At 61.6% G+C, this 26,215-nt stretch overlaps 1 protein-coding gene across 4 annotated transcripts in view; it reads right to left on the minus strand.

Annotated features, from left to right (window-relative positions):
- The window catches only part of PHF24 (PHD finger protein 24), a 45,795-nt gene extending 35,363 nt beyond the window's left edge, over window positions 1-10,432 (minus strand). For 3 of the 4 annotated variants that reach the window (XM_084628808.1, XM_084628807.1, XM_084628805.1), the window contains exon 1: window positions 9,993-10,432. The gene's annotated coding sequence lies outside the window, so the exon portion shown is untranslated. The remainder of the gene's footprint in view (window positions 1-9,992) is intronic. The other variant, XM_084628806.1, reaches the window with a different exon arrangement.
- Between the last annotated feature and the right edge of the window lie 15,783 nt (window positions 10,433-26,215).

A 26,215-nucleotide genomic window follows, 5' to 3' on the forward strand; every position in this document is an offset into this window, starting at 1 on the left:
TGTAGCCACAATCAGAGACACCCACACACTGCACACAGATACACACCTGCAAACACAAACACTCTATTGTGCTCCGATCCCCGGACATAACTCTGCACAAACACACTCAGCCAGGTGTATAGCCACCCCCAAACACTGACTACTGCACACACGTGCACCAAGGCATGATCATACACACCCAGGCAGAAAAACACATACACACACTCACACTCAGCTCTCTAGTCACACACACAGACATGCCTGCGGTAGATTTACAAAGGCACACATACATCAAGATATGTTCATGGCCACTTGTGTGTTCAGGCAGACATATGGACATGTATCCATGCACACCCCCCCACACAGGGCCATTTTCTTGCACACCCACACACAGAGAGGGGCATTTTCATGTGCACACACAAACACACACCCAGGTGTGTCTTCATACACCCCCCACTCACACACAGGCATGTATTCATGCACCCATACATGCATACACACACAGAAAGATGTGTATTCACGCACATGCACACACAGAGGTGTGTATTCACATGAGTGCACACACATGGGTGTGTATTCATGCACACACCGAGGCATGTATTCATGCACATGCACACACAGAGGCATGTTTTCATGCTTGCACAGAGGTGTGTATTCACGCACACGTGCACACATAGGTATGTATTCATGCACATGCATACACAGAGGTATGTATTCACATGTGTGCACAGAGGTGTGTATTCACACACATGCACACACTGAGGCATGTATTCACACACATGCACACACATCAGTGTGTATTCACACACACACAGAGGTGTGTATTCACATGCACATGTACACAGAAGCATGTAGTCACACACATGCACACGCAGAGGCATGTATTCACAGGCATGCATATTGGTGTGTTTTCACACACACAGAAGTGTGTATTCATGCACACACACAAAGGCGTGTATTCACACACACAGAGGCGTGTATTCACACACACACAAAGGCGTGTATTCATGCACCCTCCCATCCCCGTCTGGAATCCGGCCCACCGTGTGGATACGTGATTTCCAGAGAGGCGTGAGTGGAGAGGAAAGGGAAGGCGGGTGTGTGAGTCGCAACGCAGCGTCTGTGTGGGCAGCCACCTCCGGGAACCCTCAGCTAATCTGCTCTCGCCAGCCTCGCCTCCCCCCCCCCTGCGCTGCCCTGCCAGCAGGCGAGGGAGAGACACAGGGACAGGCGCACAGGGAGGGGCCGCTGCCCCCCACGGGATGCTGCTCCATCCCCCGCCCCTGCCCAGCTGCCTGGCACGAGAGGCCAAGCCTACTGCTGGGAGCGGCGCAGAGAAGACACCGGTTCCAAAGGGCCAGAAACTGGCCCCTGGCCCTGTGGCTACGCAGGGAGGGGAGGGGGCAACCAGAGATGGAGTTACACAGGGGAGAGGTCAGAGAGAACTGAGCAGCAGCTCCCTGAGTAACGGTACCCCAAGTAACAGCCCTCTGAGTACCAGTGCCCTGAGAAACAGCCCTCAGAGGAACACCACCAGCACCCTGAATAACAGTAATAGTGCCTCAAGTAACAGCAGAGTGAGTACCAGTCCTGGTACCCTCAACAGTACCCAAGTAACAGTACCCAAGTAACAGTACTCTAAATGCCCTTTCCAACAGCAATGGTGCGAGGGGTGACAGGACCTGAAGAACAGCACTCCAAGAACAGTATCCGTATCCCAGATCAATGTGTCTGGAGGAACCATACTGCAAATAACAGTGCCCCCAAAACCCTACCCACACCCCAAGCAGCCGTACTCCGAGTGCAGTACCACCAGTCAGCGTGCCAGCCCCCTGCCCCCGTAGGCATCTGGTGCTAAAGGAGCCATGTCCCCCGTGCCCTGGCGCCGTCCCTCGCCAGCCTCCACGGCTCCGCCACGCTGATCTGTGGCCAGAGGAATTGCTGATTTTCCTTTACTGAGGCCGAGATCAACACCTCCTCTGTGGGCCCCCCAATCACTCCTCATCCCCCACGCCAGCCTGGGCCTAGAATCTCCTTAGCCGGGGGCCTGGGTGCTCCCTGTCCCCAGCCAACGCGTCTTGGGTCCATTGGCAGCCCTGCCCGGCCAGAACAGACGACTCCCCTGTATTTATTATCAGCCCCGCACCCGCGCGGGCCCTTCCCACAGCCCCGGGACCCCTTTGCCAAGCCCTCCCTGCTGGCAGAGCTGCCGCGGGGCACAGGGCCTGCTCCACGCTCTCATGGGCTCAGAGCGTCGTGAGCTCCCTCCCTGCCTGGCTGAGGGCTCTGGGCTCCCGCCACCCCGGCCTCCACCCCCTTGCCACTGCAACAGCCTGGCGCGAGTGGTGCCTAGTGTGCCCCAGGGTGTTGCCGTGCCCCCCGGCTTTAGGGGAGCACCGAACAACGTGGCTAGAACCTCAGGCTGCAGCATCCTTCTCCCAGGCTGCCCTCCCCATGCCCCAGGTCAGCGCACAGGCCCTCGGGATAGGCAGGCAAAGGCAGCTGGTGCAGCTACCCCTGCCCTCGGCGCCGTCCCTGGCGCCCACGCTCCCCATGTCACAGTCTCCCACGCGCAAGGCAGCTCAGGGGGAAATGCCCCCAGCGGCTCCCTGGGTTCCCCGGGCACTGCAGGCCTCAGCTTGCAATGGTTCTCCCGGGCTCTCACCCACCCAGGCGCTGGGTCCAGCCAACCTCCTGGACGTCCCCCGCTCCCTTCACGTGTTCAGCGCGTCCGCTCGGGGTGCGAGAGCCTTCCCCTCTGCAGCCCCCTCCCGTCTCTCTCCAGCCAGGGCATGTTCTCCCCTGACCCTTGCTTGGCTGTCTCCAGCTCTCCCGCCCCACAGCCATGGCAGAGACGCTACGCAGCAGTGCTGCTGACATGCCAGCCTTGTCCGCGGCACGCTGAGCCCTGCCCCCCGGGGCACGCTGAGCCCTGCCCCCCGGGGCACGCTGAGCCCTGCCCCCCGGGGCACGCAGAGCCCTGCCCCCCGGGACACGCTGAGCCCTGCCCCCCGGGGCACGCAGAGCCCTGCCCCCCGGGGCACGCTGAGCCCTGCTGGCGGGTCCCTCAGCATGTGCTGACACCTTGGCATGGAGTATCCGGTGCCGCCGCTCACCTTGGCACAGGCTAGTGCCAGCCTGACCTTGTCGCCCAGCACAGCCTAGGGGCTATTTTTAGATCTCCTCTCTGGAGACGCCAAATCTGGCCGCAGACAGCTGCAGTCTCCACACGCTGTTCTGTCCTCAACCTTCACACGGCAGCGCCAGGCTTCATGCAAGAGGCTGCAGCATCCCTCCACCCCTGCGCCAGCTCGCCACCCATCCCTCCCCACTGGGAGCCGGGGGCAGAGGCCACCCCCCTGCTGGCAAAGGGCTCAGCCCCGGGGAAAGGCTTGGGGGTGAAAGCGCTCGGCTACATCACAAGCACCTCCCAGGCTCGAACTAACGCTTCCTCCCCACCCCTGCTAAGCAGACCCGGAACTGCACCCCCACATACAGAAGGGGAAATTGAGGCCCAAGGGTCACACCCCATATGTGTCAGAGCAGGGCACAGCCCTCAGGAGGAGCTGGCTCCTAGACCTATGCTCCTCCCACAGTGCAGAGCGATGACCACAGACCCTGGGAGCAGCACATGCCCAGGGGACAGCCAAGAGCAACTGAGGCAGGGGGCCTCTTTGCAGGGCGTGAAACAAACTCCCAGCGACAGGAGGGGTACATAGGAATGGGAAGGGCTTTCAGGAGGGGGGGAGGAGGAATCTTTGGAGGAGTGTGTAGATAGATGCCATCCCAGGGCACAACCCCCTGGCCTGGGGAGCCCTGCAGGCACCCTGCCTCAGTTTCCCTCAGGTTCCAAAAGTAACTCACTCACACGCAGAGCCTTTACAATAACAGCCCCCTCTCCCGGGGCCTAATGGAGTCAGATTAACCCGCTCCCCTTTTAGAGTCAGGGATTTGCACCCTCCTTCCTGTGGCCGGGTGGTCCTGAGCCCCTTGGCCCAGAGCCTCTTCCCCCCAGGCTCAGGGGATACCCCGACTGCCTTCCTGGGGCTGCATCTGCACTGACCTTTCCCCTCAGCAGCTCCCCCTTGACTGTTTTTGGAGCCTCCTTTTTGAGCCACCTGCCCAGTCATTTGGCCCCAGGCGGGTCTCATCACCCCACACCTCTGGCTGGCCCAGCTGGGACAGAGGGGATCCCCACCCTGCCCGCTCCTGGACCCTGCCTTCCCCTTCCCTCGCAGGCCCATCTTCCTCTCCCACTCTGACCCCATTAAGGCCTTCGTCCACTTCCCCGGCACAGGCGGAGGAACGGGGAACTCACCATCTCCTCTGGCCGCCAGGGCCAGCCCGACTACAGCCGCGGTGCCGGGGTGCATGCACGACTCACACACGGCTAGAGGGGCCGAGCTGGCGGACGGGTGGCTCAGGGCTTGGGAAGAGGGCCAGGGCTCATGCTGGCAGCGGCACGAAGCCAGCATGGTCTGCTGGCCAGTTGAGATCCCATGTGACACGAGCTGGCAAGTCTCAGCCTGGTTCCTAGGGGACAAGTGTCCACTGCAGGGGCACCCTCCCCTGCCCTGGCAGAGTGGCTGTGGGGACTGACCCCCCTTCCGGGGCAGGGCTCAGGCACTGTGGGAAGGTTCGGGGGGGGGGGTGCCTGGCGTAATGCTGGTACTGCCGGCTCTGTGCATGGGGCACGTCAGGCCTCGCCTCTCCCCTGGGCGAAGAACGCGGTTCCCTAAACCCCAGGGCTCTGTGCCGCCCTGCCCTGCCTGGTGCCCGGCAGCCCCATCAAACACAGACTGGAGAGAGGAGCTGCCAGCTCAGCCAGCCGCCAGCCGGGGGCCAGCTCAGAAGCCCCCCTCCCTCTGCCCCCCGCAGGGCTCTCTCCAGCCCAGGCTCCTCTGCAGCAGATTGCCCCGCTGGGCGGCCTTTGGAGCCCCCTTCGGCCGTCAGAGGGCATTAAAAATGCCTCTTGGCTCCCCCCGGGCTCAGCTCCAGCCCAGCAAGTGAGGGCCGGGGGACAGCTGCCTTGATCTTCCCTGGGAGAGGAACCTGCATGATGGCAGGTCTCTCCTGCTTTGTATCCCCCTAGTAAAAGCCCCTTTTCCCCTCCCCAGCCCCCCTCCCTCCAGGGCCTGTGCCTGGCTTCCCCAAACAGGGCAAGGCAGGGTGGAGATTCCCCCCCCCGCCTTAGAAGGGGGAAACTGAGGCATGGAGAGGGGCTGGGATCAGTGCTCAGGAGATCCCATCTCCTCTGAGACAGGTGAGCAGGTCCATGGTGGGAAGGTGCCAGGGGCTGGGGGTGAGAGCTGGCTGCGGTGGGGGGCTCTGCAGGGCATGGAGCTGCTATGGGAATGGCTGGCGCAGTCAGTGTGGTGAGGGGGGGTGAGGGGCTGGGCTGAGGCAGGGAGGGATTGTTCCAGTGGGAGGCAATAGACCCAGCCCTGGCACCATGGGCACCTTCCTGCTGGCAGCTCCGACCTGTAAAACAATTGCTCCCGGCCCTGCCCCCTTCAGAGCTGCCCTCCCTGCCAGGTCCCACTCCTACCCCGCCAGCCCCTGAACTCGCACCACATGGGCTCCACACGCTCCGCCCCAGCCTGGCCAGGGCTCCCTGGACCCTGGCATGGAGTCGCTGGGGCTGGTCCCTTGTCCTGAAATCCCAGTCCGGAATCTGGAGGGGCCACGTCCCGGGATCCCCCCTGCTGCCTGGAGAGGAGAGGGGGTGGTGGGGTGCTGCACTGAGACTTCCTGCCTCCCTGTGCCCGCTGCGGAAGGACAGTTTGCGGGGCTGGGATCAGGCACCGTTTCCGTCAGCAACTAGTCCAGGCCTGGGCCCCCTAACCCCGCCTGCCAGGGGCCCTCAGCCCTGACCTGCAGCTCCCTGCCCTCCCCAGCTAGTCCCCGCTCCGGCCCCTCTGCTCAACCCTGACTACGCCGGCCCTGCTGGAGCTGTGCTAACTGGGATTTGAGCAGCCGGTCTCCAGCAGAGTGCACAGCCCCCCCCCCCCCCCGTGTCGTTCCCCAGCCACCTACGCCCAGGAATCTGCCCCCACCCCCCACAACTACAAACCACTGACCCAGCCCCCAACGCAAATCGTCCTAGGCCCCAGAGTCCCCGCCCCACTACACCATTAAGGTCAATGCATCACCCCTGCTCCCTGAGCTACAATCCATTCACCCTCAGCCCCCTCTGCTCCCCAGGCCAGTCACTGCCCCGGCCCAGCCAAAATCCCGCTGACCCCCAAGCATCTGTCGGTGTGCTGTCTTAGGGCTGTGAGAAAGAGGGCTGGGTTGTTATGGTCAGGTTTTGGAGCACAGGGCTCGTTTGTTATGGTAGGGTTGTGAGCATGGGCTGGGTTGTTATTGTCAGGAGGAGAGCCCAGGACTGGGTTGCTATGGTAGGGTTGTGAGCCCAGGGCTGGGTTGTTATTGTCAGGCGGAGAGCCCAGCGCTGGGTTATTATGGTAGGGTTGTGAGCCCAGCGCTGGGTTGTCATGGTAGGGTTGTGAGCCCAGCGCTGGGTTGTCATGGTAGGGTTGTGAGCCCAGGGCTGGGTTGTTATTGTCAGGCGGAGAGCCCAGCGCTGGGTTGTCATGGTAGGGTTGTGAGTACAGGGCGGGGTTGTTATGGTAGGGTTGTGAGCACAGGGCGGGGTTGTTATTGTCAGGGGAGGGCTGGGTTGTTATGGTAGGGTTGTGAGCCCAGTGCTGGGTTGTTATGGTTGGGTTGTGAGCCCAGGGCTGGGTTGTCATGGTAGGGTTGTGAGCACAGGGCGGGGTTGTTATGGTAGGGTTGTGAGCCCAGCGCTGGGTTGTCATGGTAGGGTTGTGAGCACAGGGCGGGGTTGTTATGGTAGGGTTGTGAGCCCGGCGCTGGGTTGTCATGGTAGGGTTGTGAGCACAGGGCGGGGTTGTTATTGTCAGGCGGAGAGCCCAGGGCTGGGTTGTTATGGTAAGGTTGTGAGCCCAGCGCTGGGTTGTCATGGTAGGGTTGTGAGCACAGGGCAGGGTTGTTATTGTCAGGCGGAGAGCCCAGGGCTGGGTTGTTATGGTAGGGTTGTGAGCCCAGCGCTGGGTTGTCATGGTAGGGTTGTGAGCACAGGGCGGGGTTGTTATTGTCAGGCGGAGAGCCCAGGGCTGGGTTGCTATGGTAAGGTTGTGAGCCCAGCACTGGGTTGTTATGGTAGGGTTGTGAGCCCGGCGCTGGGTTGTTTGAACCCCGCCCCCTGCTCCGTCCCCACTCCAGTAACTGGGCCTGGCCCATACGTCTGTCACTAGTGCAAAGGGCGGCTCACAGCTGGCGTCTGCATGGGGCCCTCTGGGCTTTCTGTGCCGCAGGCTCCCTGGAGCCGGGAGGGAAGGAGCTTCTCTCTTGCCCTTCCTGCCCCAGCCCCCTCGGGGGAAAGCCCCTGGGAAGGAGGGAAGCCAGCCGCGGCTGCGCATCTAGCTACTGAGATCTCCGTGCTGGGTCTGTCAGACAGCGGGGCGGGGCTGGCAGTCCCAGCAGCCGGGCTGCCCCTGGGGCTGGCGTCTCCTCCAGCTGCTCCGCCTGGTCTGGGTGCAGCTCCCCTCCCTCCTTGGGCCTCCCCAGGGCTGCAGCCTGTTGCAGGGTTACAGCCTCGCAGGCACCGCCGGGTAACGTGCCGGCTAAACGTGGGCACTGCTCCTGCCCGCTACGGGCTGCCATGTCAGGGCGGCTCCCTCGTCTGACAGCCCACGGCTAGAGGAGATCCCCAGCTGGGCAGGCCCGCGTCTCCCTGACGGAGGGCATACGCTCTGCCCCTGCCGGGGCGCAGCGACGGTGTCCATGCCAGGGCAGCTGCTCCCACTATACTGGGTGAGGGGTGCATGCGGGGAAGCACATGGCAGCCAGACGCCCAGGCTGGCGCACGGTGGAGAGGGGAAAGACGCCCTCCTGCTGCCTACCCCGAATCCCCGCATGGGAGCAGGGCCCTGCGCTGGCCGGGGGAGAGTGCGGCTGGAGGCAGGTGGCCTGTGTCTCGAGGAGGAGGCTGCAGTGGCTTGAGGAGGAGGATGCAGCTGGGGTGCCCTGTCCAACGTGGCGCTGTGCCGGTGGCTGTCACTGAGTGCCCCGGAGGGGAGCAGGCCACGGGACGGTCACTGCTCTGTTATACGGCGCCCGGAGCTCGCCGGCTCCCTCCGGTCCAGGCATGCGCCCTGCCCCTCTCTCGGCTCTGCCAGTCACCCGCCACCCATCCCTTCACCCCTCGCTTTTCCCCACTGGAGCCCGGGGGTACCCGGCCTCCTGGCTCACGGGGCTGGCATGTGTGCCGGGCGATGAGGGTGTGGAGGGGAGGCTGCAGTCAAAGGCTGGGGAGGGCTGGGCTAGGGCTGCCCTGGGAGGGCACTGGGGGCGAGCGGGAGAGAGCCAGGAAGAGCTGCTGAGCGCGAGGTGTGGCCAGCTGGGGAAGCAGGGAGCCGGGAGCACTGAGCGCGGGGTGCCCAAGTCCTGATGGGCACAGCCCTGCCGTGGGTCCCGGGGGAAGGAAGGGCTGGGAGCAAGTCACCGCGCTGCGCTCTCTGGATTCCAGCCGACGCTGGCCGGGCAAGGAAAGGGCTGAGGTGGGCACCTGGAGCCCGTGATGCTGCCCCAGGGCCGAGGTGCCCGGCCCCAGTTGGGCCAGACGGACAGACAGACTTCAGGCCAGGAAAAGCTCCAGAAGTGGCTCCGGGCGATGGCCCAGGGGGTGGAAGTGTGGGGAGCCTGGGGCTGGAAAGGAGACAGGGTCTCAGGGCCCATTGTCCCCCCAGCTGGGCTCAGGGCGATTCCCTCACAGCCGTGGGGCTGGGAGAGGCCTGCAGTCTCCTCTGTAGCATCCAGCGTTTGCCCCTTCTTGGAGCCTGGGGAGCAGGCAGCATGGGCCAGTAGCCTGCGCCGGTTGGCAGGGGGTAGGAGGCTGGGCTAGCATTCCTGGGAAGCCAAAGAGGGTGCTCCCCGCACCCTCTGCTCCTGCTTCCTGGTGGCCCCTGGGTCTGGTCACCCGACGCGGTCCTGCTCGCCGCTTGCACTGGGGCCGGGGTGCTGCAGAGTCGCCTGTGGGGGCGGGGGAGGCAGAGGGACTGACCAGCAGCCGTGCCAGGCCCGTGCAGTGCAGCTGGTGCCAGGCTGCTGGCCCCCTTTGCTTGGCCTGGGCGTGGGCGTGGGCAGGGGCAGGCAGGCCTGCGCAGCTGAGCAAAGGTGGGTTCTGGAGGCAGCGCTGAGGGGCCCAGGATGCTATTTCCACTGGCTCTGACTGCCCCCCGCCTTGGCACTGAGTTGCACCGGGACCCAAGTGGCAGCCCCGGGGGCACAGGGGCACAGCCGGTGCCCATGCTGCCCCTGTTATGTGGCTAGCCGGGGATTCTAGCCCCGGGGCTGCCCGCCAGCACCTTCCCCAGCGCTCAGGTCACTCGGACAAGATTCAAGCAGCGGCCGGAAGGGAAGGGCTGGAGCGGCTTGAATTGGGGCATTTCCAGGCTGCTGAGCGAGCTTGCAGCAAGGCAGCCGATGGGGCTCAGGGCAGCCTGGCACCCTGGCCCTGGGGCAGGAGGCTCGGCTCTGCGGGCTCAGAGAGCAGGAGATTTTGTGGTTCTGTCGCACGTCTCCATCTCCCAGAGGGCGGCAGAAATACCAAGACCGCACAGTCCCCTCCTCTGCAGCATACTCAGCATCCCCCCCGGCACGGAGCTCCCACGCCCACCCGCCCTTAGGAGACCTCCTCAGCCCAGCACCCACATCGGGACCCTGCACCCAAGGGAGAGAGCCAACGGACTGGCCCCGGTGTCTGACTTTCCGCCCCAAGGCAACACCAAGGCCAGTCCCCCACAGCTCAGACCAGCTCTGAACCCCTGCTCCCCACTGCCAGCGAGAGGGGTGCCAGTCCTGGAGAGGAAGGGGGCCAGCAGGGTGAAGTGCCCCACCCTGTCACTAACGAGTTCCCGAACGCTCTCCGCCGTGCATTCGCAGCAGGCTCGGCGCTGCTCCCCCGACGGAGGCTACGCCCCACTTACCGGGGTGGGGATCCGGACGCGCCGCGGCGCGAGCCCTAAGGAGCTGCCCGCACGGTGCCCATTCCGTCTGCTTCTCCCAACAGCCTCCTCCTTGCCCGCCTTCACTGCGTCCCTGGCGGGGCTCCCTCGCTGCCCCGGAGAGGCGATGCCTGTGGATGGAGAAGGGAGGCTGGTACCCGGAGCGGATGCTGCTGGAGGATGCGGGAGGAGGAAGATGCTGGCAGCTGGTGGCCGAGGCTAGCGCGCACGCAGGCAAAGAGAAAGCGGGGCTGAGCAGATGCCGCCTGGCTTGCTGGCCCCGTACCAGCTATGGCCTCAGTTGCGCTAGGCTCCTCGCTGGGAGAGGAAGCGGGTTTTTAACCATTCTGACGTTTGCTGGGAGATACCAATGAAATCCTTCCCCACGTCTCCTCTCCGGCTCCCAGGCTGAGCTGCTTTCATTAGTGACAACCTCAAGGACTGCAGCGCCAGGACTGCATCCACTCAGGAAAGAGAGGAGCAAGGTCAGCCCAGCCTCTCCCCACCCCGCCCAGCCCCAGCCCTGGAGATCCGGCAGCTTTCGGGTGCTTTAACCCTTCCCCGCCTAGCAGAGGTACCTTCACAGAGCCGGAGCAGCAGAGACGGAAAGGCAGGGGGCTCCCCAGCCCATGCCCCAGTGGCCAGGGCAGGCCCAGCACGCCCGGAGTACACCGACTGGCCTCTGCCGCATGTCAGCTGGTCTGGGGGGCGTCTCTGGGAACATGTGCATTGGCCATTCTCCCTTGCAGAGCTGGGATCAAATCCCAGGCTAGGTCACAAGTGAAATGAGTTTGGTGGATTCTCATCCTTCTGAATGGGCCATGGTACCCAAGAGCACAGGGTTGGCCACACGAGGGAGTAACAGGGGGAGGACTAGGACTGGAGGCCAGGATGGAAGGGCACTGACTGAGATGGTGATGGGGGTCTGTGAGCACAGGGCTGGGGCAGCAGGGGGCAGGATGTAGGGACACTGGCAGAGCTGGGGAGTCAGCACCAGCCTGGGGCTGATTCATGCCCCCCACTCCCCGCAGGGCTTCCCCAGCAGCTTCTTCCCTCTCTGCTCTGCACCAGAATCCAGCCCCTCACACTTCCGGGGCAGAACTGCAGTGGGGCGGTGCGAACAGAGGGGCAGCAGGACAGACCCACACTCCAAACCTCCTCTGGGCCAAAGGAACCAGTTCAAGGCCAGGCAGGAACGGGCGCTCCCAGGAGAGCGCGGGAGGGAGGGAGGGAGCCTGAAGGACATGGGGGATATGGGGCAGTGGGTCCCAGCTGACCCCTGTGACTGTCCTGTAGATTCTCCCCTGGAGGCAGAGGAGAGACGTGGCTGCTTCCAGCCCACTGGCCAACTCATCGCTCTCCCATGCAACTGCTAAAACACCATCTGCGTCCCCGTCCCCCCCCATACACAGCAGCGCTGCTCATGACCCATCATCCCAACGCTTCCCACATCCTTCCCAGGCTGCCCACTCAGGGCTCACCCACCCACCTGCCGCGGAAATGCACCCACCTCTGGGGTGGACGGCATGCGACAGAGTTTGGGCCAGGACGTGCAGAGGAATCCCACGTCTGAGTGAAGCTGAAGTGGGGACTGAGGGAGGCAGAAAGTAACCGCACACGCGGGGACTGGCCAGGACGCTGCAATCACAGATTCCCTTCTGATCCCAGTGACAGCACCGGGACAGGAGCTGTGCTCAGCTCCCTCAGAGGGACGGCACCATGGCACTGCCTGGGGCACCGGGCACAGTATTATTCAGCGGGTCACATGTCCACTACTTGCCACCCTGCTCCCTGCAGCCCAGCGCCCCCTAGCACTGCACCGGGCACAGCACGGATTCTGAGGGGAGCCCCCCCTCACCCCACTCCCTGCACACCTGGATATTCCTTGGCACTGTCTCCTCCAAGCCCCGCCAGGCTCAGCACCTGCAAACTGACAAGCTCCGACCCCAAGCTGGCCACACGGGAGGCAACCCCTGACTGGGGGTGTCACGGAGTCCCCGGGCGATGCTCTGGAACTGCTCCCAGGCAGGACTCTGGGGCAGTTGCCTTTCTGTGAGCAGCCTGTCTGCAGGACACACAGCTCACCCGGCTTCCACCTTCCTGGGTCTGACCTTGGAGCATTCAGCCTCCTCTGCCCCTCCGTGCGCTTCCCACAGCGAGTCCGCCCAGGCGGGGTCCTGGGGAAGCCAGAGGGTCCTGCCCCCCAACTCCGCAGTCAGACGGGACCCTCAGCCAGCCAGTAAAACAGAAGGTTTATTAGACGACAGGAACATGGTCTAACACAGAGCTTGTAGGTGCAGAGAACGGGACCCCTCAGCCGGGTTCATTGTGGGGGGCAGTGAGCCAGACAACCCCGTCTGCCCTTCACTCCATGTCCCAGCCAGCCCCAAACTGAAACTCCCTCCAGCCCCCCCTCCTCTGGGCTTTGTCCCTTTCCTGGGCCTGGAGGTCACCGGATTCCTTTGTTCTCCAACCCTTTAGCTCTCACCTTGCCGCGGGGAAGGGCCCAGGCCATCAGTTGCCAGGAAACAGGGTGTCGGCCATTCTCTATGTCCAGACTCCTGCACACACCTGCCCTCTGGGGCTCTGCAATGATCACACCCCCTTACCCCACCCCCTAGATACTTAAGAACTGCCTAGGGGAAACTGAGGCACCCCCACACTATTCAGAGGAAACATTAAGAACAGTCCCACTTCGTCACACCCGCCCTGGGGCTGGCCCAGCCGGTGGTGAGCAGGGCACGGTCAGTCCCAGGGCGAGGGCTGTCCAGCTCCGGGGCTCCACCTCCAGACATGCCAGGCCGCAGCACGGCTGTGCGCAGTGTGAGCAGGCCTCACCACACCTGCTTGGCGAGGGGCCTCGGCCCAGCTCCCCCGCAATGGCAGCCCTGTGTGCCCTGTGTGCCCTGTGTGCCCGCCGGGGCAGGGGGACAGCCTGGGCTGGGGCTCAGCTGCCAGGCTTACTCCAGCCAGGCAAGTCCCTGCTGCGTGTGTGTGTGTGTGTGTGCTGGGTGGGGTGCGCACGTGTGTGTGTGTGTATGTGCGCATGTGTGTGTGAGCCGTGTGGTGTGTGCATGTGTATGTGTGTATACTGTGTGTTGTGTGTGTGCGCCATGTGGTGTGTGTGTGTATGTGTGTGGTGTGTGTATGCTGTGCGGTGCGTGTGTGCGCCATGTGGTGTGTGTGTGTGGTGTGTGTATGCTGTGCGGTGCGTGTGTGTGTGTGTCGTGCCGTGTGTGTGTGGTGTGTGTATACTGTGTGGTGCGTGTGTGTGCCGTGCGGTGCCGTGTGTGTTGTGTGTGTCGTGCCGTGTGTGTGTATGTGTGTATGCTGTGCGGTGTGTGTATGCTGTGCGGTGCCATGTGTGTGTGTGTATGTGTGTGTGCTGTGCGGTGCGTGTGTGTGTGTGTCGTGCCGTGTGTGTGTGTATGCGGTGCGGTGCCGTGTGTGTTGTGTGTGTGCTGTGCGGTACGTGTGTGTGTGCGCGGTGCATGTGTGTTGTGTGTGTCGTGCCGTGTGTGTGTGTGGTGTGTGTGTGTGTATGTGTGTATGCTGTGCAGTGTGTGTGTGTGTGTGTTGTGTGTGCCGTGCTGTGTGTGTGTATGTGTGTATGCCGTGCGGTGCCGTGTGTGTGTGGTGTGTGTGTGTATGTGTGTGTGCTGTGCGGTGCGTGTGTGTTGTGTGTGTGCTGTGCGGTGCGGTGCGTGTGTGTGTGTTGTGTGTGTCGTGCCGTGTGTATGTGTGTGTGGTGTGTGTGTGTGTATGTGTGTATGCCGTGCGGTGCCGTGTGTGTGTGTGTGTGTGGTGTGTGTGTATGTGTGTATGCTGTGCGGTGCGTGTGTGTTGTGTGTGTTGTGTGTGTCGTGCCGTGTGTGTGTGTGTATGTGTGTATGCCGTGCGGTGCCATGTGTGTGTGGTGTGTGTGTGTATGTGTGTGTGCTGTGCGGTGCGTGTGTGTGTGTGTTGTGTGTGTCGTGCCGTGTGTATGTGTGTGTGGTGTGTGTGTGTATGTGTGTATGCCGTGCGGTGCCGTGTGTGTTGTGTGTGCCGTGTGGTGCGGTGCCGTGTGTGTGTGCGTGTGTGTTGTGTGTATGCTGTGCGGTGCCGTGTGTGTTGTGTGTGTGTGTGTTGTGTGTGTGCCGTGTGGTGCCTTGCGGTGCCGTGTGTGTTGTGTGTGTGTGTGTGGTGCGTGTGTGTTGTGTGTATGCTGTGCAGTGCGTGTGTGCTGTGCGGTGCTGTGCGGTGCCGTGTGTGTGTTGTGTGTGTGCCGTGCGGTGCGTGTGTGTGTTGTGTGTGTGCTGTGCTGTGCCGTGTGTGTTGTGTGTGTGCTGTGCGGTGCGTGTGTGTGTGTGTGTTGTGTGTGTCGTGCCGTGTGTATGTGTGTGTGGTGTGTGTGTGTGTATGTGTGTATGCCGTGTGGTGCCGTTTGTGTGCCGTGTGGTGCGGTGCCGTGTGTGTGTGCGTGTGTGTTGTGTGTATGCTGTGCGGTGCGTGTGTGTATGTGTGTATGCTGTGCGGTCCGTGTGTGTTGTGTGTGTGCCGTGTGGTGCGGTGCCGTGTGTGTGTGTGTGTGTGTTGTGTGTGTGCCGTGCGGTGCCGTGCAGTGCCGTGTGTGTTGTGTGTGTGCTGTGCGGTGCCGTGCGGTGCCGTGTGTGTTGTGTGTGGTGCGTGTGTGTTGTGTGTATGCTGTGCGGTGCGTGTGTGCTGTGCGGTGCTGTGCGGTGCCGTGTGTGTTGTGTGTGTGCTGTGCGGTGCGTGTGTGTGTGTGTATGCTGTGCGGTGCGTGTGTGTTGTGTGTGTGTTGTGTGTGTGCTGTGCGGTGCGTGTGTGTTGTGTGTTGTGCCGTGTGTGTGGTGTGTGTGTGTGTATGTGTGTATGCCGTGCGGTGCCGTGTGTGCTGTGTGTGTGCCGTGTGGTGCGGTGCCGTGTGTGTGTGTGTTGTGTGTATGCTGTGCGGTGCCGTGTGTGTTGTGTGTGTGTGTGTTGTGTGTGTGCCGTGTGGTGCCGTGCGGTGCCGTGTGTGTTGTGTGTGTGCCGTGCGGTGCCGTGTGTGTTGTGTGTATGCTGTGCGGTGCGTGTGTGCTGTGCGGTGCTGTGCGGTGCCGTGTGTGTTGTGTGTGTGCCGTGCGGTGCGTGTGTGTGTTGTGTGTGTGCTGTGCGGTGCGTGTGTGTGTGTGTGTGTGCCGTGCCGTGCGTGTGTGTTGTGTGTGTGCTGTGCTGTGCCGTGTGTGTTGTGTGTGTGCTGTGCGGTGCGTGTGTGTGTGTGTATGCTGTGCGGTGCGTGTGTGTTGTGTGTGTGCGGTGTGTGTGTGTGTGTTGTGTGTGTGCCGTGCAGTGCGTGTGTGCGTGTGTGTTGTGTGTGTGCTGTGCCGTGTGTGTTGTGTGTGTGCCGTGCGGTGCGTGTGTGTGTGTGCCGTGCCGTGTGTGCACACCGTGTGTGTGTAAGCTGTGTGTGGTGACCCGGCACCCTCTTCCCTGGGGACGCCGGAGCAGCGAGGGGTCACAGGCTGCAGGGGCCTGGGCAGCCCAGCGTGCCTGGCCAGCAGTGACCGAGCGTGGGCAAGAACCATGGCGACGCTGGGGCTGGAGGAGCCTGCGGGGCCCAGCCAGGCCCTACGGCCAGCGCAGGACGCCCCCGGGGCTGCTCTCCAGGGCTCCGGTGGGAGACTTGTCCGGAGGATCTCGCCAGCATCCGGACGTTTCGCAGCCCACGTTTGCCTTTGCTCAGCATCATTGTGCTGCTGCTGGTTTCACCCCAGGCCCTCTCCCCCCAAACACCCGCATGCGGAGCCCCCTTGGCCTCCTCTGAGCTCCTCAGACTCCCCGGCCCCTCCCACTTTTCCTCTGAATTCCCTGCTCCAGCCAAAGCTGACCCGAAATCACCACCCTGGGGGCAGGATGGTGCACGCTGGCAGACCAGGTGCCAGCTCATGCCAAGGGCCATCAACACCAGACGAACTATTGGGGGACGGCAAAGAGAACAAAAGACTTTGTTGTTCTCCTCTTCCCCCCGCAAAGATGAGTCTTGCTACTGGATTCCTCCCATCAGCTGAGTCTGCAGCTCAGAGCCCATGGCAGGAGGGGGACAAAACCCCCTCTCAGAAGGAACTGATTATCTCCATGCTGCTTGGACTCTGCGGGGGGACAGGTTTCCTAGGAACAAGCAAGAGATCCCCAGCGCTTAGCCTGGGACAGCCCTAAAGGACATTGTAAGGGGGTATCGCTACTCACTGCGAGGGCGCCTCCTTGTGGCTCAGCTGGGGATTAGCTCCTGGCCGCTCTGATGGCCCCATGGTCTCCCTCTCTCTCAGGAGCCAGGTTTCTCCTTCTTCATGACTGGGTGCTCCCTTGTCGAGGCTTGGCTCTCCAGCCAGCTCACAATGGTTTTCTCCGTCTGGGTTATCCAAGTCACTGGTTCGGTCGTCTGGGTATCGTTCCCAGCAGTTCTCCAATTCAAGGCTATGTCACTTCCCTGGTGGCTGGTAGGGGAAACCAGGTCTGCCCACTGCTCTGGGCCCAGCCCACGGACCCTCCAATCAGCCGCCAAGGTCTGCCCCATGCCATCCTTGCTGCCTTTTCCTGTTCTGCCTTTATCAACCTTCCTCTTCACCACCCCTCTGGGTAAACCTTTCCCCTTCGGCCAGGATCCCAGGGCTCCTGCCTTTCCCAGGGTTCCCTCCTTTCCCTCTCCCAGCCGGGACAATGAGTGCAGGCTTCCTGGCTGCAGCCCCTCCTGGGTCAGCCCTTCCTCCAGGTGTGTCCTATCAGGTAACTTAACCCCTTCTGAGACACGTGAACCCTTTCCAGGCTGGTGTGGGGCGGACACCCCATCACAGACTCACAGAGCTCGCTTGATACAGAAGTGTCTATCACCTTTTGAAACTTAGATTGTATCTCATTTGTATGTGTATGTTACCGGCTTTCACCTTGTAAATAATTCTCATTTCCTTCCCCTAGTTAATAGAGCGGTATGTAGTTTGTTATAGGATTGGCTACAATTGCTGTCTTTGGTGTGAGATCTAAAGTACAGCTGTCCTGGGGAAAGTGACGGGTCATAGAATCATAGAAGATCAGGGTTGGAAGGGACCTCAGGAGGGCATCTAGTCCAACCCCTTGCTCAAAGCAGGACCAATCCCCAACTAAATCATCCCAGCCAGGGCTTTGTCAAGCTAGGGCTGGGAGCAACCTGAATATTGCGGTGATACTTGGTTGCAGGGACCATCTATCGCAAAGGCAGGCCCCCCTGTGCGGTGACGGAGATCGGAGCATCCACGGGGACCGTCTGGGACTTCATGATCAGGCTGTTCCAGCACCTGAGGGAGTTCACACCTGATCATTGGTTGGTAAAATCTAAGTATAGAAGTTCCAGCCAATGTGGGGGTTTTGCCCAGCATGCTGCCAGCCTGGCCTGAGGTTGGTACCCGCATTCTTGCATCACTGCAGGCCGCGTTACCCATTGTTCCTTTCAGGGCCCGGGACCAGGGCAAGGCTCCCTTCTCCTCCAGCTGGTCCAGACAGGGGCGTGGGGTTATCACACCCAGCTGGGAAGGGTCAAGGGCATGGCCAGATGAGTGAGTGGGTGGATCAAAAAGGAGGCTCCAAGCCTGCTGAGATGAAAACGCAGCCGGGTCCCAGCCCCCGAGGGAAACCCGTGCTTAAGAAATGGCTAATGGACAAATCCGAAGAGGTAGCTGTCAAAGGGGAACCCTCATGAGTGGGGGTGTTTCCAGTGGTTTTCCACAGGGGTCAGTACTGGTCAATACTTTCACCCCCAGGCTGGCAGTAAACGTAGGATCCCGGCTTCTCAGTCTCGCGGCTGACGCACCGATTGGCAGAGCGGTAAATAATGACCATCGGCCAGTCACACACAGCGATCTGGATCATGGGAAAACTGGGCCCATTCAAACGAAAAGTGCTTTAATAAGCCAGGTGTGGGTGTCACAACCCGGATGGACACCGGCCTGTTGCAAACGGCTCCAACCGCTGCATCCCACGTGTGCCTGAGACAACCGGATCAGGACAGAGCTGCTTACGCTTGGCTGCTTAGACACGCTCCCCAGTGGGGGCACCTGGAGATCGATGAACCTCTTCCGGGACAATGCGGCAGGCGAGCCAGGAGCAGGGGCTGAGCAAAGGGCCTCCTTAGCCAGTCGCTTTCCTCGTGGGAAGCACTAGAGAGTTGTAGGGCTTTGGAAAACTCCAAACTGCCCTGACTGCAGCCCCCGAGTCTGAGCTCACCCGTCCTGTGAGCTGGCCCGTGGCCACAGGCTCAGCAACCCTTCCTGCCTGCCCTCTCCTGCAGGCTTGTGCGATGGACCCCCCTTCACACAGAGCACTCCCCGTACATCCAGTCTCAGACCCCGCTGGCCATGTGTACAGCCCCACCGCCAGCCAGGCTCCTGTGACGAGCATTTATTGTTCCGGGCTGGGCTGGCGGCCGAGAGGCAGCGGAGCTGATGGCCGCACGTTGCCTCTGTCGTGTCCTCTCGGGCACAGTCCTTCCACGCCGCGTCAAGCCCCTACTACTGCTTGGCTGCTCTAACCTGCATGCAGAATCCTCCACCATGACCCCCCTGCCCCTCGACACCAAACCGGGTTAAAAACAAACTGGAGCTCACCCTTCGAGGTGTGCTGGCCAGACCGGCACCACGGGGGCTCATGTCCTGGGGGAAGCGAGGCCTCTAAAAAGGGGTTCTGGTGGATAAACAATTCCACATGAGCTTCCAGCACGATGCTGTGGCCAATGCAGTCCTGGGGTACAAACACAGGGGGATCTCGAGTAGCGGCAGAGAGGTAATTTGACCCTGTCTCTGGCCCTGGTGTAACCTCTGCTGGGATCCTGGGTCCAGTTCTGGTGCCCACATTCAAGAAGGATGTTGGTAAATTGCAGAGGGTTCGGGTGAGAGCCACAATTTAAGGATTGGCCAACCTGCCTTAGAGTGAGAGACGCCGGGAGCTCAGTCTGTTTTCTCAACAAAGGGAAGTGAAGGGCTACTGTGGCAGGGTGCAGCCCCCTCCCTCCGGCTCTATAGTGCACCCCTGTGGCATGAGGTAGGAGGGATGGTGGGGGTGGGTGCCCAAGAGATCAGCGGATTCCCACAGAATGAGACTTTCCCGCCACGGGCCCTCCTTGCCACCCGGACCCGTGCGGACTGATATCTTACTTGGCACATAGCACCGCTACCGTGTGGCAGAATCCAACCCTCGCCTTCCACTGCTGCAAATATGGGGCCCAATCCTGTACCATGGAAGTTAGTGGGATTTTTACCATTGGCTTGAAGAAGACAAGGATTGTTGCTGGCCTGTGGGGACCCATTGGGCTGCCTGACAGGACCCCTCTCAAAGGAAATGAAGCAGGATCCAGGGCAGGGTGGATGCCTGGGGTGGGGTGCTCACATAGGGCCAGGCCCAACTGCCAGCTGTCATGAATTCAGCTCGAGCCTTATGACATTTGCTTTTTTTCTGAAAGCCCCGGCTGCTGGAGTCCTGTGGTTACATGAGGGTCTCAGCTTCCATTTGAAAACGAGGAAGGGAAAATTTAACTGGGAATTGGTCCTGCTTCGAGCAGGGGGTTGGACTAGATGACCTTCTGGGGTCCCTTCCAACCCTGATATTCTATGATTCTATGAAATCCTGGCCCCAGTGAAGTCAGTGGCAAAAAGCCCCCCGGCCAGGATATGCCCTGGAGTCTCAGGGTGCAGAGGGAAGCAGGGAAGGTGACACCTGCAGGCCAAGGTAGAGCAGCCCCACTGATCATTGTGGGAGAGCTGTGCAAATTTTAAGTCTGACTCCTGACTGTGGGGGCCAGCCCCGTGGTGCTGGAGCAGTTGGGCTTGGACATGCTCTTGTCACATGCCAGTGAAGAGATGGGGCCAGCCCCAGGTTGCCTCGCTCGGGGCTGTGAGATCCAGATGGGGCCAGCCCCAGGCTGCCTCGCTTGGGGCTGTGAGATCCAGCTCTCTTCAGCTGCAAACAGAGCAAGGCCCAGAAACCATTCAGCCCTTGGCCCATTGAGTGAATTGCTGCTCCCAGGCCCTGGGCCCTGAGCATCAGCCAGGAGCTGGCCAGCGAGACCCCACCGGGACCGCTGTCTCCAAAGGATTTGCCCCCACTCTTCCTCACCCCTCTGCAATGTCCCTGGCTCTGGAAGGCAGGGCCTGTACGCTGCTGCTATGGGATTAACCTCATGCTGGGGAGGGGAGGGGTGTCAGAGGGAGACTCGGGGATTTGGGTCTATTCTTCCCTGTGTTACTTCCAGCAATCTCAATCCTATGGGAGGATCCTGGGCTAAAGGAGGAGAGCTCCTCCGTGCTCTGCCAGGGGGCTGTTATGGGCTGGGAGGGGAGCACCTGGCATGGGGAGGGGCAGAAATAGAAGCCTTAGAGATGCGGATGGTGCGGGAGCTGGGCCCAGGCCCCAGGCGGTGGCTGGAGATCCCTGGGGGTGGGGAGCAGAGAGAACGGCTGCTGTCCAGGCCGGAGGGCTCCCTGCCCAGCTGCCTCCTGGCACTGGTTGAAGTGGCTCTGCATCGGGGTGGGAGGCTGGCGTCTGAGTGTTGGGGCCATGGCTGGAGAACACTTCCACCCATGGGGCCCGGGGAGCCCCTGCCCCCACGGCTGGGGTGTGAAGCCAGGGTTCTGCTAGCTGCAAGCACAGGCCAGCCTTGGCTTCACCTATCTGGCCGCAGCAGCAGGCATCCTGACGGGGGTCCCTGCACCTGGCGTGCCCAGGGCACGGGGAGCTCACGCACGGGTGCAGTCGTGCCCTGGCCGGGTCAGAACCTCACTCTCCAAAGGGGAGAACTGCCAGGGACTGCCAGAGAGGTGCCCAGGGTGCGGTGGGGGGGCTCTCTAGATTCAGGGTGGGGGTGCTGCTGGGAGGCTTTGAAGCTTGTGCTCTGGGTCCCCCTACTCCAGAGTCTTCTGAGCTGGCTCCCAATCACCCAGTGACTCTCCTGGGCAGTGGGGGGCTTTTAACTGAGCCTTCCAGATACCCAGGGCCAGGCTGGGCCAGGCCAGGGAGCCTGGCAGAGGCTACGGGAGCAGTGTTCCCTGCAGCAGCGCGGCTCCGGCACTGGTCCTGCCTGTCCCAGTGCGGCTGGCGAGCGCTCAGGTTCGCAGCAGCCTTGCATGGCATTACCGAGTCGCTGCATTCCCCCAGCAGAGGAGCTCACCGGTGACTCAGCAGCTCAGCGCTATGGGCGGCTTTTCAGCCTCCTGTGCAGACTCAGGGCTCAGCAGCGGCTGGGCTGGGCACGTTGGTGCCAGCCATGCCGAGAGGCCGGTGCCGCCCAGCGAACGAGGGTCCATCACCACGTGCCTTCGCAGAGGCCACCGGAGAAACCCGGGCCACAAAGCACCCGGTCGTGCAGCCAATGGGACCGGGCCTGGTCCCCGTCCTGGAGGCCGCGCTGCGGTGCCCGGGGCTAAACAAGCCACACCCTGAGCCCAGCCCATGCCCAGAACGAGCCAGGCTATGACCTGGGCACTACCCAGGATGCCCAAATGGAGACGTGACTGAACCTGTTGGAGCAGTGCTGGGACGGGCCCAGACCCCAGAGCACACAGCGCCTCCACCCCCGGAAGCAGCCAGGCTGCACCGTGTGGAATCTCCTTTGCTGTCGCGGCTGGGGTGTGGCACAGACCGGCTGTCCCGGGGCAGGCCTTTAACGGGTTGTTGGAAATGGGTTTCCTCTCCAGGCAATGCCAGTGTGGGGCACCAAGAGGTTAACCTCCCCGTGCCCACCTTGGGGCCATGGCTGGGGTAAAGAGAGCGTGGCTGCAACCTGGCTATTCCCAGCTGCCAAAATGGCCCCTTGCGGCCACAAATTAGAGCAGCCTTGAGACCCCTCTAATTGACACTGGGTGTTGGACAGACCCCGCAGCCACCCGTGTGTCCCTGCTCTGAGTGTATCTCAGCCTGGGGCCCCTCTGTCCATTCCTCACTCCCTGGGGCTTACGGACAAAGTGCCCTACCAGGCTCAGGTGGAAGGAGCTGCAGCAGGGTAGCGTGCCCCACGCGAGGCTGCCATCACAGGGTGCGCTTGTCTGAATGCCAGGCCTGGGTATTGGCACTGCAGAGAGCTGGGTGACCCTCTGCAATGCCGTGCGTGACTCTCCTGGGAGGAGGATCTGAGCCTTGCCCTTTGTTTTCTTCATGCAGAGGAGTTACTCCAGCTTGATGCTGTCAGGAGGGAGGGGTGAGTTTGGCCCCAGAGTTCCTTCACCATTGTGTGCCCACCTGGAGATCACGGCTAAGTGCTGGACTCCTTCAGCGCCCGGCTCCGTTCTCAGCTCAGATCCCCAGTGCTGGGGAATTGCCAAGCTGGTCTGTGCTCTCTGGGATTGCCCTGGCTGGGTGCAGGCTGAGCTCTGGGTCTCGCTGGCTGCCACAGGGCGACCAGCCCCTTTAAGAGGGACCAGAATTGGTTCAGCAGGGACTAGTTAGCTGCCTCCTGATGGCACCTGCCGCTCTAAAGAGCCGGGCAGCAGTTGAGAAAAGGGCCCAGGAAGATGCTGCGGAGATGGGGAAGTGCCCAGGCCTCCCTGGGGGGAGCGGGCGTCTGGTGCAGAGTGGCTCAGGCGGGAGACCTGGGAGGGGCTGGTGAATGGAGATTTCATTGAGGGCTGAGTGTGAATGGAAGCAGGAGCAAGCTGTGGTGTGTGGACGAGGAGCCAACCGACCAAGCGGGGGCTGGCTGAAGGCTGTGGACAAAAGGGGAATGACTCGGAAAGGTCTGTATCTCAGAATGTGGCCCGAGAAGAACTAGGGGACAGCCAGGCCTGGATGGAGGGGCGCCTGGGGTTGAAACTGCTGTAAAAGCTGATTTGTGCTGGCAGAACATGAGGCAAGTATCTCTTCGCTTCTAGGATGTAGCGTGAGAGCCTGAGGAAATGGGGTCAAACTGGACTTGAGGCTGGGTGTCTGTCCATCCGGGTTTGGGGAGACAGGACGAACCCCTGCAAAGAGGAGACACTGAGGCCTGTCAGCCTTGGAGGACTCAAAGCCTTGCCGTTGGGTCCCCCTCCAGGGGACTGGGAGCACCCAAAGGCACCCTGCTCCTCAGTGCTCCAGCCGGGAGCTGTGCCGCTGACAGCTCGTGGAGACGCTGCCAGAGCTAACATGGCAGCAGAGGGTGCCTGGAGAAGGCGCCAAGGTCTAGGCCAGCATAGCCTCTTCTCAGCCCTCCAGCTAGACTAAAACCCTCCTCCCCCGCCAGGCTAAGGACAGTTCCTAGCCAAACCTCCCTTGGCCCTGAGTCCTCCCACATGGCCAGCGCAGAACCCCTCAACAGCCCTCCTCTCTGTCTGCCTCCATGGAGAGGCCCCCAAACAGCCCTTAGTGCCCTCCACCTCTTTCCCCGTTTTGAGCAAAGACTGGCTTTTATACTCCCTGCAACCTTCCCAGCGTGCCTTGCAGCCCAGCCTCTAAGTCCCCTGCTCCCTGAGAACTACAAGTCCCAGAATTCAATTAACTTAAACTTGAATAAAGACTGGGAGTGGATGGGTCATTACACAAAGTAAAACTATTTCCCCATGTTTAACCCCCCCAACCTCCCCTCCACTGTTCCTCAGACGTTCTTGTCAATTGCTGGAAATGGCCCACCTTGATTATCACTACAAAAGGTTTTTTTCCCCCACTCTCCTGCTGGTAATAGCTCACCTTACCTGATCACTCTTGTTACAGTGTGTATGGTAACACCCATTGTTTCATGTTCTCTGTGTATATAAATCCCCCACTGTATTTTCCACTGCATGCATCTGATGAAGTGAGCTGTAGCTCACGAAAGCTCATGCTCAAATAAATTGGTTAGTCTCTAAGGTGCCACAAGTCCTCCTGTTCTTTTTCCAGAATTCATAGGAGCTGCAGGCCAGAAGAGACCATGGTGCTCATCCCCTGTGACCTCCTGCACCAGGCAGGCCAGAGTCCCCCGTGTGACTCCTGCGTCCAGCCCCATGCTTCTGGCTCAGCTAGAGAGACCCCCAGCCTGGCTTTAAAGACTGCGGGTGATGGGGGGGGAGTTCTCCAGTGGTCAGTTCCCTCCACAGTTAATCTGTCTCCCTTCGTTCCAGCCTGCCCTGCAATGAGAGATCTCCTCCCGCAGGAGGTACCTGTCGATCGGGGTCGAGTCACCTCTCAGCCTTCCCTTGGATGCTCTCAATGGATCGAGCTCCCTGAGTCTCTCACTAGGAGGCAGGTTGTCCAGCCCCCCCAGGTGTGAAACCTTGATTCTTTCTCGGAAGTGTCTGAATTCTGGACTGAATCTGGACCGGGGCCAGAGCTGCATCCTGACCCCCTGTGAAGCGGCCAGCTCTGCCCTGTGTGCTTTGCCTGCTGAGCCATTGGAGCTGGGCTCGGGGGCTTGGGATTTCTCCTGTGCAGGACAGCCCTGCTGCCCCCCAGACTGGCATGCTGCAAGCTCATGGGGGCTTTAGCTGAGCATGGGGGGCTCCGCACAAACCGCCTATTCAAACCCCTCCTTTCACCTGGGAGGTGGCTGACTCCACAGCGGGCTTCCGCCAAGAGCATCCTCACTCCCCAGCTCTTTAAATTCCTCTCCCTTCTTTCCTCTTCCCAGCGCCCCCGAAAGCCAGCGAGGTGCCTGGAGCAGTGACATGGCGTTTCCCATAGTCCTTTGCCCACTGGATTCCCGTGTGAGCCCCTGTCGTGAGAGGATCACACAGCAACGCGACCGGCAGGAAATCCAGTGGGAACTCAGTCCGCCGGGTGAGACTCCCCAGGTGCTGCGTGGGCTCTGCTGGGGCCACCCACTTCCCTCTGGCCAGCAGACTGAGCTGACCGTGGGCCTGCCACTGTCCGAGTAGCCACGGCAGAGCGTGTGGCGGTGAGCCGGGCACCTGTGCTGTTTCCATGGCTCAGCCTGGCGCCAGGTCTGGAGAGTCCAGCTGAGCTGCAGGCTGGCGAGGGGGCAGACGGGGAGGCCGGTGGCGAGGAGCCGGCGGAGGGCGGCAGAAGTTCGCGGAGCTGCAGATGAACTATGGGCCGTTAATGAGTTTCCTTATCTCCCTGACGCTTTAACCAGCTCCCTGGCCCTGGGGGCAGGGCCCCCACCCTGCTCTGCCCCCTCTCCCACCGCCCTCGCTGCTGAGTGGGACTGGGAGGCAGGGGTTCAAATCCTGGCTCTGACACGAACTCACTCTGTGACCTGGGGCGAGTCACTTCTCCTTGCCGTCTGCCTCACTTTCCTGCCCCATACAGTGGGCAGAGTGACGCTGACTCGCTGGCAATGCGCTGCGCCCTCGGGAAGACCGAGGGCTTGGGACTACCATTAACTTGCTGCCGGGTGGGTCATGCTGCAGCCGCTTCCCCAGCCGAGTCCCATGCAGCCAGGCTGGGTACACTGCTGAACGGCTCCTGGGGCAGATGTCTGGGAGCTGGGGCAGGGTCCTGGGTGATGGGGGCTGGGGCAGTATCCTGGGGTGGGTGGCTGGAGCTGGGGCAGTTTCCTGGGGTGGGTGGCTGGGCCTGGGGTAGAGCCTGGAGCTGATGGGGGCTGGGGCAGAGTCCTGGGCTTCGGGGGGCTAGGTCAGGCCCCTGGGCTGGTGGCTGGGAGCTGGGGCAGGGCCTGGGGCTGAGGCGGCTGGGCCAGGCCCCTGGGGCAGGTGGCTGGGAGCTGGGGCAGGGTCCTGGGTGACGGGGGCTGGGGCAGAATCCTGGGGCTGGTGGCTGGAGAGTCGAGGAGCCCATCTCATGGGGTACTGGGGCCTGGCCTCCAGCACCCATTAACCCTGGCCAAGATCCACTCAGCCCAGAAATGGAGCTGGGAGAGGAATTGCTCCCTCCAGCCTGCCTGGCTCTCTGGTGGGCTCCCAGTCGCCCCTGGTACCCAGCCATTCTGCCTGGCGCGGTAGCATCCTCTGCACCAGCAGGCCAGGGCCGCTCATCGCCCTCCGTCAGGCAGGCACCAGGGGATTTTGTATTTCTTGGCACAGAATGAAAGGTCTGGTCAAGCCGTGGGGGCTGGCAGAGCCATATCCACTCAGTTTCTTCCCGTCACATTTATTTATTTTCCTTTCCCTGCAGGGTGATCCCTGGCTTTGGGCCCCCGGATGCGGGACCCTGCATTTACAGGGGTTCTCACCACCTCCCCTCCTGGGGAGCTGCGGCTCATTCAGCCCCGTGCACAGACAAGGGGGCCTGGGCTGGGTGATGTGGATGGGACGCAGACCCAGACCCAGCATCTC

Source organism: Lepidochelys olivacea, assembly GCF_965140295.1.
Source record: "Lepidochelys olivacea isolate rLepOli2 genome assembly, chromosome: 5".
NCBI classification, from domain to species: Eukaryota; Metazoa; Chordata; order Testudines; family Cheloniidae; genus Lepidochelys; species Lepidochelys olivacea.